This window comes from Sciurus vulgaris, assembly GCF_902686455.1.
Source record: "Sciurus vulgaris genome assembly, chromosome: 2".
Lineage (NCBI taxonomy): Eukaryota > Metazoa > Chordata > Mammalia > Rodentia > Sciuridae > Sciurus > Sciurus vulgaris.
The window spans coordinates 41,734,284-41,747,391 of NC_136462.1; the positions used below are offsets into that span (position 1 = coordinate 41,734,284).

Genomic DNA, 13,108 nt, shown 5'->3' on the forward strand with positions numbered 1-13,108 from the left:
TTAGGATGGTGGCTTTGGGACCTCTATAGGATTGGAATTCACAGACAAGGAGTGGTCCCAGCCCAGATGTCAAGGCTTGACATAACTTATGACAGCAGGTAAACTGCTTCTGACATTATGATGATCAAAAACACAATATCAGATATGAATCACTTTGTGAAATAGTATTTTTAATTATCAAAAAGACGACATGTTTTCAATATATCATGTTTGAAAAGTATCAAAAGGAAAGCAAAAACAATCTACATTGCTTTACATACCAGTTCCCACTGGCGGTGGCTTGTGAGTATCCTCCTGGAACTGATTCTCCTACAGATGGTAAATGTACCTGAGGTTCAGGAGGGGTCTTGTTTTGTGTAGTTTCTTTTGACCAATATTCTTGTGGTCCATTTCATACTTATGAGGATGTTAATGAGAAGTGGTTTTATGTTTAGGACCCTCCAAAATTTCATTGTGGACATTCACATTCTATCAGCACAGAAGCACTTGTTGCTTTTGGGAGGGGGTTAGTTTAAAGGAACACCAGGAAACTTTCTAGGATAATGGAAATGTTCTTTATATTAAAGAGTGTTGATTACACAGTTGTGTGTGTATATTAAAATCCATCAAACTGTGCTCTTAAGGTCTACGGAGAGAGGTGTATTGAAAAGATAAACACAACCATCATTAGAATGTGTGCTTTGATGCTTCTTCCAATAGTGATAGCAGGCAGAATGTTCAAAACGTGAATCTTGCTGAGTCTGTACAACATACCAAGCCCCAGGCTAAAGAATTTACATGCGCCTCCCATTTCATTCCTGCAAATGCCTGTAGGTGTACATTTCTAGGATCCTCTATTTTATCAATGAAGAAACAAAGGCTTAGTGAGGTTAAGTAACTTGTTCAAGATACCCCAACTGGGGAGTGGCAGACGTAGACTGGAACCCAGCTCTTATCTAGGACGCCAGTCTTAGAAGTTGTATAGACATGTGTGCCTTTGATCAGCAGCAATATCTCCATGGATCTGTTCTAGGGAAAGAATCAAAGTCTGATCCAAAGAGATATGTACAAGTATGTAAATTATTCATTATTAATAATAGTAAATCAACTTAAATGCGCAATAACTTACGTAGATTCATATGATAGACCGCTCTAAATCAATGTTAGATTTTTAAAAAATGTAAAAAGAGGCAATAGAAATAATTTTATGATAAGCCAAAATGGTCATGAAACATTAAGTGAAAAAAATCAGGTTAAAAAGCTTATAGTCAGTAGCTGGTGCTGTGGCTCAGTAATAGAGCACTTGCCTGGCATGTGTGAGGCCCTGGGTTCAATACTCGGCACCTCATATAAATAAATAAAAGACCCATTGACAACTAAAAAAATATATTTAAAAAAAGCATATAATCATGTGTATTAATGATGGGGCTTCCCAAAACCTCAAGTGTCCTTACCTATAAAATAAGAATAGCATGACATGCCTTGTACAATGGCCATAAGAAACGAGATCAAATAGGTAAAAGCTCCTTACAGAGTGGTTTATCCTTACAAGATAAATGCTTAATACATGTAGTTGGCATTCAGTACTGTAGAATCAAGGCAAGAGAGCTTGGGCCATCTCCCACCATCCTGCCCCAGTCCACCCTGCTCCAGTCTACTGTCTTTTTGCTTCTTAATGACAATGCTGAGCTCACTCCCCTCCCAAGGGCTTCCCCTAGAATGCACTACTATCAGCTATTCTTGTAGTGCCTCCTCTCATCCTTAGGTCTTTGCTCATCTACCCAAGTGTCCTTCATCAGAGCTTTTCTTAATCCTCCCTTTAAAATTGTAAAATATCTTTCCCAAATTTTATTTCCCCCTTATCAAACTTTTTCTTCACAGAGCTTATCACTCCAACATTTGACTTATTTACTATTTCTGTTTGTCTGACTACTTGTGTTGAAATTTAAGCTCCTTGAGGGTAGGGGTTTCTGTTGTATTTTCCCAGAGCTTATGTGCCTGGTACATAGTAGGTGTTCAACAAAATTTGTTAAAGTCATGAATGAACACCTGAAGCTTGAGGGCAAGGGCCTGTCCTTATTCTCCTTTTACTCCACAGGAGTTTGATATAAAGCACAGCATTGCATAGGCTTTTTATGTCATTTGCAAATTTAATCACTTCTGACAAATGGTGATGTTAGTCTAATACATAAAAGCTCAATTGACTGTATTTTTATTGCTTAACAAATAAATTCAAGATTGTCTGTAATTATAATGAAGTAATAGGTTGCTTGATCAGTTTGGTGGGATGAAGAACAAAACTGGTGGTCTAATTTCATTAGCCACTGAAATGCCATTAACACTTCTATCAATTAGTTCCAAATAACCACAGCCTTTGTGGATGTGAAAGTCCACTCACTGATGAGGCAGGCCAGGATCACCAATTTGATTTCAGACATGAAGTACAATCAAAGTGTTCCCAAGCTTATGTTTTCTCCTGCTATTAAGCTGGGTCTTATGAGAACCTGCATGACTAGGATTAAGCCTTCAGGATATTCCAATGGTTTGCAAAGGTTCTTGAATCTCCTCTCAAATTCATTATCAAAAATTTGTTTGAAGGGGCTGGGGAGATAGCTCAGTCGGTAGAGTGCTTGCCTTGTAAGCACAAGGCCCTGGGTTCGATCCCCAGCACCCCCCCCCCCCCAAAAAAAATTTTGTTTCAATACTAGAAGAAGTAAATTCAAAATGAGGTTAACTGCTCCCTTCCAAAACTAAAACACAGTTGAAATTTAAACAAAATGCAAGAGTAAAATCTTTGGGTATACAACCTGTCCCATATGTTCCAGGGCTTTCTAAGAAAATCACTACAAGGATTTATGATAAATAATGTTAAGTATATTAACCACATGTAATTTCAAAATATTGCTAAAATATAAAGAAAATGATTTGATTTGAAAAAAATAAAAAAGAGAATGGCCTTCAAAGGGTTGAATTTTACAAGCTAAAACTACCATTTATCTGAAGAGTTCCTCATTCAAGAGGCAGAGTCTTAAGGAGAATTCGAGTCCAAACCTATGCTGTAAAGAAAACCCAAATCAGCTGATTTCATGATTGTGAAGAATCTCTTATCTTGCTGTGGCATGTTTCAAAGAGCTTGCATATTTCCACCTCCATCTGATTTGAGTTTTATGAACACTCTACAGGAATGTCATACCAATGGTGCCCCAACTGCACAGACGGGCAAAGAGGCTCAGAGCATTCAACAACCTGCTAGATCCCCAGAACCCAGGCTGTGTCCAGCACCCAGGTCTTCTGAAAATCATACACAGTATTCTTTTAGCAGAAAGAAGACATATTGCCTTTTGAACTTTCTTTAAAATAAGTGAACTTTTTTTGCTCTTTTATAGCATTATGTTTTTAACAGAATTTCAGTTTGGGGACATTTTTTCTAAATGATACAGTATATATCAGTTACTTTTTTAACCCTTGAACAAAATCTAGGCAGACTTCTAATGGTTCTCCAGGGTTCTGACCTTGACTTTCTGTTCCATTTAAGACATTCATTGGGTGATCTCATTGCTTGTGACTGGAACTAATGGCTACATCCTGATGACTTCTGAATATTTAATTCTAGGCTATCCCCTTCCTTGGCCTTCAGACTCATATCCACCTGCCCAATATTGTCATCTCCACTGGAATATGTCTCATGAGTCCAACATATAACATTTCTAAAACTCGTCTTCCTTTTTAGCCTAGATTTCTTCCTGGGCTCATAATCTCTCCTAGCTAATGAATGATACCCCCTCCATCCAACCTCCCAGCTGAAGTAAAAAAGAATCTTTGAAGAATTTTCAGCAGGTTGCTTGACATGAGTGGACTTATGTTTTACATGTATGGGGGGATGGTGGCATACATGGCCACGTGGATGATGGGTGACAAGGGAGGGAGAGGGTTCATTGAGGTAGATGCAATGCTCCAGGTAAGAAGATAATAAGAACCTGAAATAAATCAGTGGGGAAGTGCTAAAAAGAAAGCATAAGTTCAAGAGATGGTGGACCCAGAGGTGAAGGAAAAGCCCAGGAGTCATTCCAAGATGTTCTTCTTTATTTGCTACATAAAGCCCAAACTCTGTGGAAGGGAATTTGTGTCTGATTCTATGAGTTTCCTATGACAGCACTTATCCCCCTTCTTAATAACAGGATCCTGATTTTACTTGGAACACTGTCACTTGTAATATTTTATTTCTTAGTCTTCACTTTAGCTAGATATGGCCATGTGACCAAGTTCTAGCAAATTCCATGGTAAGTATTATGTGGAATTTCAGCTTCTTAAAGGAAGTTGACTCCCCTGGGAAGAAGCCCTTTGGCCCTTCTTACTGCCTGGAATCATCAGAGATGACTCCTGGAGCTTCTGCAACCAAATTAGACCAGGAAGTGGCCTTGAAGGTGGCAGCACAAATAACAAAGAAAACTGGGTCCTAGATGCCTCCAAAGAGCTTCCATGGACTGCCTACCACTAGACTTTTCACATGAGAGAGAAATATGTTTCTATCTGGTTCAAGTTACTGTCTTTTTAATGTTTCCTCTGATATGCAATGGTGTCAAATCCTAAGTGCTACAGAATTCAAACATTTCAAGAATGATAATCCCTTCACAGTCCCCTTCCTGCTACCTCTCTGACTGTATCTTCCACCATATCTCAGATTTTAGGCTCTACTGCTCCCAAAATTCTTGTAGTTTTCCACTCCACTCACCTATGCACCATGGACTTACACATTTCTCTGCTTTTCCAAGCTTGCCCACCCTGCCCTGCGCCTAAACATCCTTCTTTGTTCAGCTCTTAATTTTCACACTCAAACATCACATCCTCCAGGAAGTCTGCATAAACATCTTTTTGAAAAAACTTTTATTGGTGAATTTGTAGTTGTACATAATAGTGAGATTCATTGTTACACATTTCATACATGCACAAAATATAACAACATGATTTGGCCAATTTTTATTCCTCAGTCTCCCCTTTTTCTATTCCTTCCTCTCTCCCCTGTCCCCTTCCTCTATTCCACTGGTCTCCCTTCTATTTTTATGAGATTCTCCCCCATCTTCTTTCTTCCTCTCTAGATTCCATGTATGAGAGAAAACATACAACCCTTGATTTTTCTGAGTTTGGCTTATTTTGCTTAACATAATGTTCATAAGTTCCATCCATTTTCCTGCAAGTGACAAAATTTTATTCTTCTGTATGGCTGATTTAAACTCCACTGTCTAAGTATACCACATTTCCTTTATCCATTCATCTGTTGACAGGCTGGTTCCATAACTTTGCTATGGTGAACTGTGCTATAAGGAGGAGTGATATAGCTGGATAACATGATGGCTCCGTTCCTTGTCTTTTTGAGAAAACTCCACATTGATTTTCATAGTGGTTGTACTAATTAGAAATGCCACCAACAATGCAAAATTGTTTTTCCCCCACCTCCCCTCCAGCATTTATTATTATTTGTATATGGCTGCCATTCTAACTAAAGATGAAATCCCAGAAAAGCTTTGATTTGCATTTCCCTAACTTTTAAAAATGCTGAACACTTTTTCATGCATTTGTTGGCCATCTGTATTTTTTCTTTTGAGAAGTTTCTCTTCGGTTCATTTTCCCATTTATGAATAGGATTTTGTGTTTTGGTGGTAAGGTTGTTTGAATCCTTTGTATATTCTGGATATTAATCCTGTGTCAGATGAGTGACTAGCAAAGATTTCATTCCATTCTGTGTATTCTTTCTTCATGCTCTTGTTTCCATTGTTGTGCAGAAGCTTTTTAATTTGATGCAATTCCATGTATTAATTCTTGGTATTATTTCTTGAGCTTTAGGAGTCTTGTGGAGGAAGTCTTTGCCTGCAACTATATGTTGAAGTGTCGATCCTGTTTCCTTCTAGCAGTTGCAAAGTTTCTGTTTGAATTCCTAGGTCTTTGATCCATTTCCAGTTAACTTTTGTGCAGGATGACTGACAGGAATCTAGTTTCATTCTTCTACATATGGATATCCAGTTTTCCTAGCATCATTTGTTTAAAAAGTGCTTTTTTCCCCAATGTATGTTTTTGGCATCTTTGTGAAAGATCAGATGACTATATTTGTGTGGGTTTGTCTGTGTCTTCTATTCTGTTTCACTGTACTGTGTGTTTGTAGGTCAGTACCATGCAGTTTTTGTTACTTTAGCTCTGTAGTATAATTTCAAGTTGGGTACTGTGATGCCTCTAGCATTGGTTTTCTGGCTTTAAATTGTTTTAGCTATTATTCTGGATCTTTTATTCTTCCAAATGAATTTTAGGACTCTTTTTTCTAGTTCCGTGAAAAATATTAATATTTTTATGAGGATTGAATTGAATCCATGTATCATTTTTGGCAATATGACCATTTTAACAATATTAATCCTCCCTATTTATGAACATGGTGGTCTTTTCATCTCCTAGAGTCTTCTTCAACTTCTTCCTTTGGTGTTCTATACTTTTCATTGTAGAGGTCTTTCACCTCCTTGGTTAGATTTATTCCTAGGTTTTTATTTATTTTTATTTTTTTAGCTATTGTGAGTGGAATTGTTTTCCTGTATTTTTTTCAGTGAATTCATTATTGTGTATATTGGTTTTGATATGTTGATTTTGTATCCTGTTTCTTTGCTGAATTTATTAGCTCTTGAAGTCTTCTGATGGGTCTTTTTGGAACTTCTAAGTAAAGGATCATATTATCACAAAAATGAAAGACTTCTTTTCCTATTTGTATCCATTTTATTTTCTTCTCTAGCCTAATTGCTCTGGCTAAAATTTCAAGTACTTTATTGGAGTGGTAAGAGTAGGTATCCTTGTCTGGTTTCTGAATTTCGAGGAAATGCTTTCCGTTCTTCTTCGCTCACTAACATGTTGGCTTTGGGTTTGCTGTATGTAGTTTTTAAGATGATGAAGTGTGTTCCTTTTATCCCTTGTTTCTTCAGTATTTTATCACGAATGGGTGCTGAATTTTGTCAAAGGCTTTCATTGCATTTATTGAGATAACTGTGTGATTTTTGTCCTTAATTCTATTAGTGTGAAGAATTCATTTATTGATTTGCATACATTGAAGCACTCTTGCATCTCTGGGATAAAATCAACTTAGTCATGATGTACAATCTTCTTAATGTGTTGTTGAATACAATTTGTTAATATTTTATTAGGGAATTTTGCATCTGAGTTTATCAGGAATATTGGTCTGTTGTTTATTTCCCTTGATGTGTCTTTATCTGGTTTGAGTATCAAGGTGATATTGGCTTCACTGAATGAATTTGGAAGTGCTGCCCCCTTTTCTATTTCCTGGGATAATTTGAGGAGCACTGGTATTAGCTCTTCTTTATAGGTGTGGGAGAATTCAGCTGAAAATCAGTCCAGTTTCAGGTCTTTCTTTGTTGGAAGCCTTTTGTATTACTGCTTCAATCTTACTGCTTTATTGTTGGTCTGTTTAGGTTTTCTGTATTCTCTGGGTTTATTTTTGATAGGTCATATGTGTCTAGAATGTATCCATTTCTTCCAGATTTGCCAATTTATTGGAGTACAAGTTTTCAAAACAGTTTTCTAATGATCCTTAGGATTACTGTGCTATCTGTGGTGATGCCTCCTTTTTCATCTCTAATTTTGTTCATTTGGGTCTTCTCTCTTTTTCTTTTGGTTAGTTTGGCTAAGGGTTTGTCAATCTTGCTTGTTTTTTCAAGAGGAAACTCTTGGTTTCACTGATCCTTTGTATTTTTGCCTATCTTATGCCAGGTAGCCATTCTCTCTGCTCTCCCAAAACCACGTGGGCATACTGCAATGTTGGAATCCATCTGCCATTATGAGTCAATGGGCCATCCTACAGAAAGAGTCCTAAAGGGCAGACATCAGATGTACTCATTTTGTATTTGCACCTCCTTAAAAGAAATGTCTGGGTACAAAGTAGCCACTCAGTCAACGTGTTCTGATCTCAACTGGATTTTCCTCATTGAAATGGAAGGAACAGTGTAGAATGCCTCAAAATGCCTGATTAACTCCTCATGTTGGCGGTAAATTGAAGATTAAAACAAAATATTCTAATTCTGTTTTTATTTTTCTGGAGTTGGAAAACAAATTACGGATGAACTATCTTGTGAGAAAACCTACTCTAAGAAGCAATTTACTGGTTGGACATTTCTGACCGGAATTCCCTCATCTGTAAAAGATAATTTGACCCTAGGTAATTTTGGAGGTCTCATCCGACTACAATACTTTATAATTCTCTTGTTGAGTATAAACATATAGACCTGGATGCAAGGAACTCGTTGTGAGTGGATGACTCCTTTAGAGACTGGCAACATGACCAGCCTTACCTAACACTTACAGAATTTTTTTACAAGGAGTGTCTAATAAAATCTTGAGGTCAGGTGAATGTGAACACTCTAGAATAATAAAATGCCAATTGTGGCAAGAGGTGCCTCTAGACTCTGGCCACCTGGCTTCCCTTAAAAGCCAACTAAACTCGCCAGGCTACTAAACTGCCCTACTATTGAGCATCTGAATTTTCTATTCCTTCTGTCTCAAATGATCTCTCTGCCCTCCTCATTAGTAACCTTAAGAGTCAGTTCCTTAAGAAGATCCCTCATTTTCCTCTAACTGGATTGGATCCATGAGGGGTTTTTGATCATTGCATTGGCCTTGTCTTCTTCATTGGACTGGCTACAGGTGCACTGAAGAAGAATGTGATAAAAAATTATTCTGAAGTATCATTCTAATAGTATGATCATTTGTTTGATATCTTTCTGATTCACTCGACCATATTTTTCACCAGGGAATATTTTTAGTTTTGCTCATCATTGTATCCATATCCTTGGCAGAGAGTGGACAGTCAATGAACCCTTTTTAAATGGTCCTCGAGGGCTGGGCAAAGAAACAGAAAAGGTTGAGTTTCCCTGCAGGAAAGGGAAGACTACATTTGGGAGAAATGTCAAGTGATTCTAATAAGGCAGAAAGCTCTAAGCTTTCTATCACATCCTTGAAAAAGGAGCCAGGGATGGTGACAGCTTTCTGGTGGCAGAGGAAGAGTAGTTGCTGAATGAGGCCACCACTGGCAGAGCAAAGCATGGAGAGTTAAGAAGAAAGGAGACAGGAATGTGACTACAAAGTTCAGAGTTCCAGCATCAATCCTGGGGAAGCGCTCACAGCCAAAACCTGATGTGAAAGTTACTCATGTTCTGAACATTCCCATGGCTGGCACGTCCTGAATAAACAAGACCATAAAAATAACAAAGGATCACTTACAGCTGTCTTTGTAGTAAGCAGATCTAGAAAGAGTCGACCTACTTGTTAGAGTAGAAAGAATGATGTTCTAAGAGGACAGGGAAAATAGAGCTACACAATTTTTTTTTCTGTAGCACTGGGAATTGAACCCAGGGCTGCTCTACCACAGAGCTATGTCCCAGTCCTTTTGATTATTTTGAAGATGGGTCTCACTAAATTGCTGAGACTGGCCTTAAATTGGCAATCCTCCTGCCTCAGCCTCCCACTTAGCTGAGATTATAGGTGTGCACCACTGCACGGGGCAAGAGCTACTAAATTTGACTATCATCTTTATCTAAAAAGATTGCTCTCACTAGCATGAATAGAAAAAATATAAATATGGTATTGAATTCTAATATAGGGGAGGTAACAGTAAGACTCCAAAATTCTAGGTTCCAATGAAAGACATTTGGGGAGTTTGAAAATCTGCTGATGAGAAATACCAAGGAGTGAGAGAAGTCCCAGGAGATGAAGTCACAGGGATGTCACCACAGTCTTCCAGAAGGAGGGAACTGCAGAGAGCAATGATTCAGGTGTTGAGAAAAAAAAAAAAAAAAAAAAAAAAAACCCACACACAGATAGATTTGGAAACATAACCCTCAGCCAAGGGAGCAATGCTCAGAGAAGCAACCCTGCTATGGGCTCACTGGGCAAAGGTCTACCCAGGTAAGTTCAGATCACCCAGGCAGTTGTGTGGCCCCACAGCCCCTGTGCCAACCTGAAGACAAAGACATGGTCAACGTTAGGCACTGGGATATTCACACAGATCCAACCATTGTGTTCAGAACCTAGTGGAACAGAAATTTGTGAGGGAAACTGTTAATCTTCCCAAAGTCTAAGTTAAAAAAAAAAAAAAAGAAAAGAAAAAAAAAAGAAAGGTCAAATGAGGTAGAGATTTTTCTCTCACTTTGGAGAGAAACTGAAGGTGATTTTCCTCTAAAAGTTAACGTGCACTTAAGGGCATTTAAGCCTCAGAGTAGAAGATGATGTGTCAGCTCTGGCAGTTGACCTTGGTGGGGCACAGGCCTCCTCTCCATGGATGGGTTCCACATCTGGAAAATGGGAGCGTGAAACGCCCTAGAAGGCACCTGGACCTTGATGACCACACACGCCGCCTGCCAAGTGGTCAGGCTCATGCCTGGAAAGTGTGTGTGGAGACGTGCTGTGTGTTCAAGAGTAATGTGGTAAACAAGAGACAACGCTTCAACTACACCCTCTATAAACCTCCTCACCCAACATTTTTCAGATGCATTCCACACTTTGTCAGAAACAGCAGATCAAATGTGTGCTGGCCAGCTCAGGGAAGTCTGGAGTTGAATGAGTCAGCGATGGCAGAATTCTGCTTTAATATAGTTAATGAGACGTGACAGAAAATGGCGCCTGTAGGCTTGAAAGTGGGCTTCCTGCCTCTATGTCTCCCTAAATTTTCTGTAGGGCTTGATTCTGGAAAAAACCCTGTGCCATGAGGAAATTATTCATGAGCACTGTCTGGGCTCCCAGTCTGCCAACAAGCCCAGCATGCAGGAATGAGCAGTCTTTTTTTCCCTGGACAAAGCTGACTTCCCTGGTTGCCAGCTTTCTAGACCATTCTCCTTGGTTTCTGAGAAATGGGAGGCTCTAGACCTTCCCACCAAAAGATAAAGGGATGGACCCATCTCCTGTTGTATCTCCACAAAACACGAGTTGATGTATTCAAGAGTCAGGATCAGAACACAAGCTGATGAGTAGTACATCAGTGTGACTGGTCTGTGACCCACCACACAGGTGCAGATTTGTGTCAGAAGGAGCCTAAGGTACTACCTTCAAGGTCCCTTTTAACAATGATTTACAACAGGTACTATCTTGTAACTTGATGGACAATAAACACCTCCTCTTTCCCCAGAAGAAAAGTTCAAAACAAACCAGCTATTTGGAGAGGTCAGAGGCATCTTCTGGAGAGATCATGTTGGTTCTGATCAAGGCTGTCTTGGGACATGCATGATAAGTGAGGTTGTCTGATGCTTCCAAGTTTCTCACTGGGTTCCTGTATCAAATTCCTACCCTCTGCGACCCAAATGTACCCTTGACTATGTGTGAATTCCCAGGACTTGGCTTGCAAAGGCTTTGCCCTGAAGACTCTGCTCCCAGCCAATAGACTGAATGGAATTAAATTATCCTGTGAAATAAATCCACAGGACAAAAATAGCATTTGAATCTAACCTAATTAAATGTGCTCCCTTCAAAGTCAGTCATATCAGTCACAGCCTGAACATGGGATTCAAGTCCAAGAGTAAATTAAAATCAATTCTCAGAATTGAACCACAGGTACCATGAATTGAAATAAAACCTCAAGATGCAGACTGATACTGCTTCGCCAGAAACTACATCAGTTACAACACTCATCATCTGTATTTCAAGACAAATGAAATAGAAGTAGAGATATGCAGCATGGGAGAGAAAGCTTGCTGCCTTCAGCAATACAGTACGGAGCTTACTTAAAGCCCCTGAGTACCCACAAAAACTTGAACAGGGAAATCAGTGACCCAAGTTTAGGCCATACTATTTATCCCCAGTCTGCAGTATTTTCATGAATTAAAGTTGTCCAAGCACTGAAAGGGGAATCAGAAACCAGCTCTCTAGTGGTGTCCTCAATCTCCACATCTCTCCTGAGAAGAGATGGTAGGGTATCCCAACGGTTAGTAATATGATTTAAATTCTGGCTTCACTCTCGGTTAATTGCCTGATTATTAATTAAGCCTTCCCAAGACTCAATTATTCATCTAAACAAAGTGACCAATGTTGTTGTTATATAATAATATTGTTGGGAGCATTATGGGAGATATAGAGGTAAAGTATTGGTAATGGTAATGAATAATCAGTTGAGCTTTCGTTGATAATATTATTTTGATTTATAACAGAAGTCCCTGTTGGGCAGGGAAGTCATTACTCTTAAGAATTAAATGTGGACAAGCACTCTTTGGGGGTAAACAGAGCAGAGATGGATGGACATGCCAGGGAGAAGAGAACAAAGCAGAACTCACTGCCCTGAGTGTGAGACCACTTCAGAGTCTGTGGTCTGTGATAAAGGGGCCGCACCTGCATGGTCAGGCGCCCTGCATCCTGCCAGACCTGTTATACCTGCTTTGCTTTCCCACTTTTTTCTAGTCTTACTGCTTATTCTCTTCCTATTTTGACCTCCCAAGGCATTTAAGAATATTTGTGGCTTTTAAAGCTCTCTTTATACTTTCATAGTACTGTCAATATTTCTGTAAGATCACAAAAGGAACGATGTTTAGCAAGGCTAATAAATGGAAGGTTCTTTATTTCAGCATATACAAAGTATGAAAGAAAATTTTTGTCAAAGGAAAGCAACGACTATATCTCAAGAGAAAAAAAATACACATGTAGCAACTTAGTTATAATGTGATTTAAAGAGTAGGAAGATATCAACAACAGAAAAAAAGGAAATTTGAATAAAAAGTGTCTAACACTATTACATTTCCCACCCTCCCCAACCTTCTATTTGACTAAAGTTTCCTTTGATATCCACTGAGTTCTAACAAAATCAATCAGATTTTGAGCCCATTCAAATTATGGTACATTGTGATAAAAAGATTGTGTGTTATGAAATGGAATCAAATCCTCTTTGGGAGGGGGCTGCAAGTGATAAATATCATCACATAGGACACTGCTCATCAGCAGGTCACCTCTTGGTTGCTGACTGGCAATTCCACTCCCTTTGACGGTGACTGTTATTACAGCAACTTAAACTGGACCCACAGTGTCCAGTTTATGTTTTTTTTTTTTTTTTTTTTTTGTACCAGTTATTTAACCCAGGAGCACTAACCGTTGAGCAAGGCTGTTTTTT

At 38.8% G+C, this 13,108-nt stretch overlaps 1 protein-coding gene across 1 annotated transcript in view; it reads right to left on the reverse strand.

Moving 5' to 3' along the window:
- PRKCH (protein kinase C eta) overlaps nt 1-13,108 on the reverse strand; it is a 228,341-nt gene that overhangs the window by 59,653 nt on the left and 155,580 nt on the right. The window lies entirely within an intron of this gene.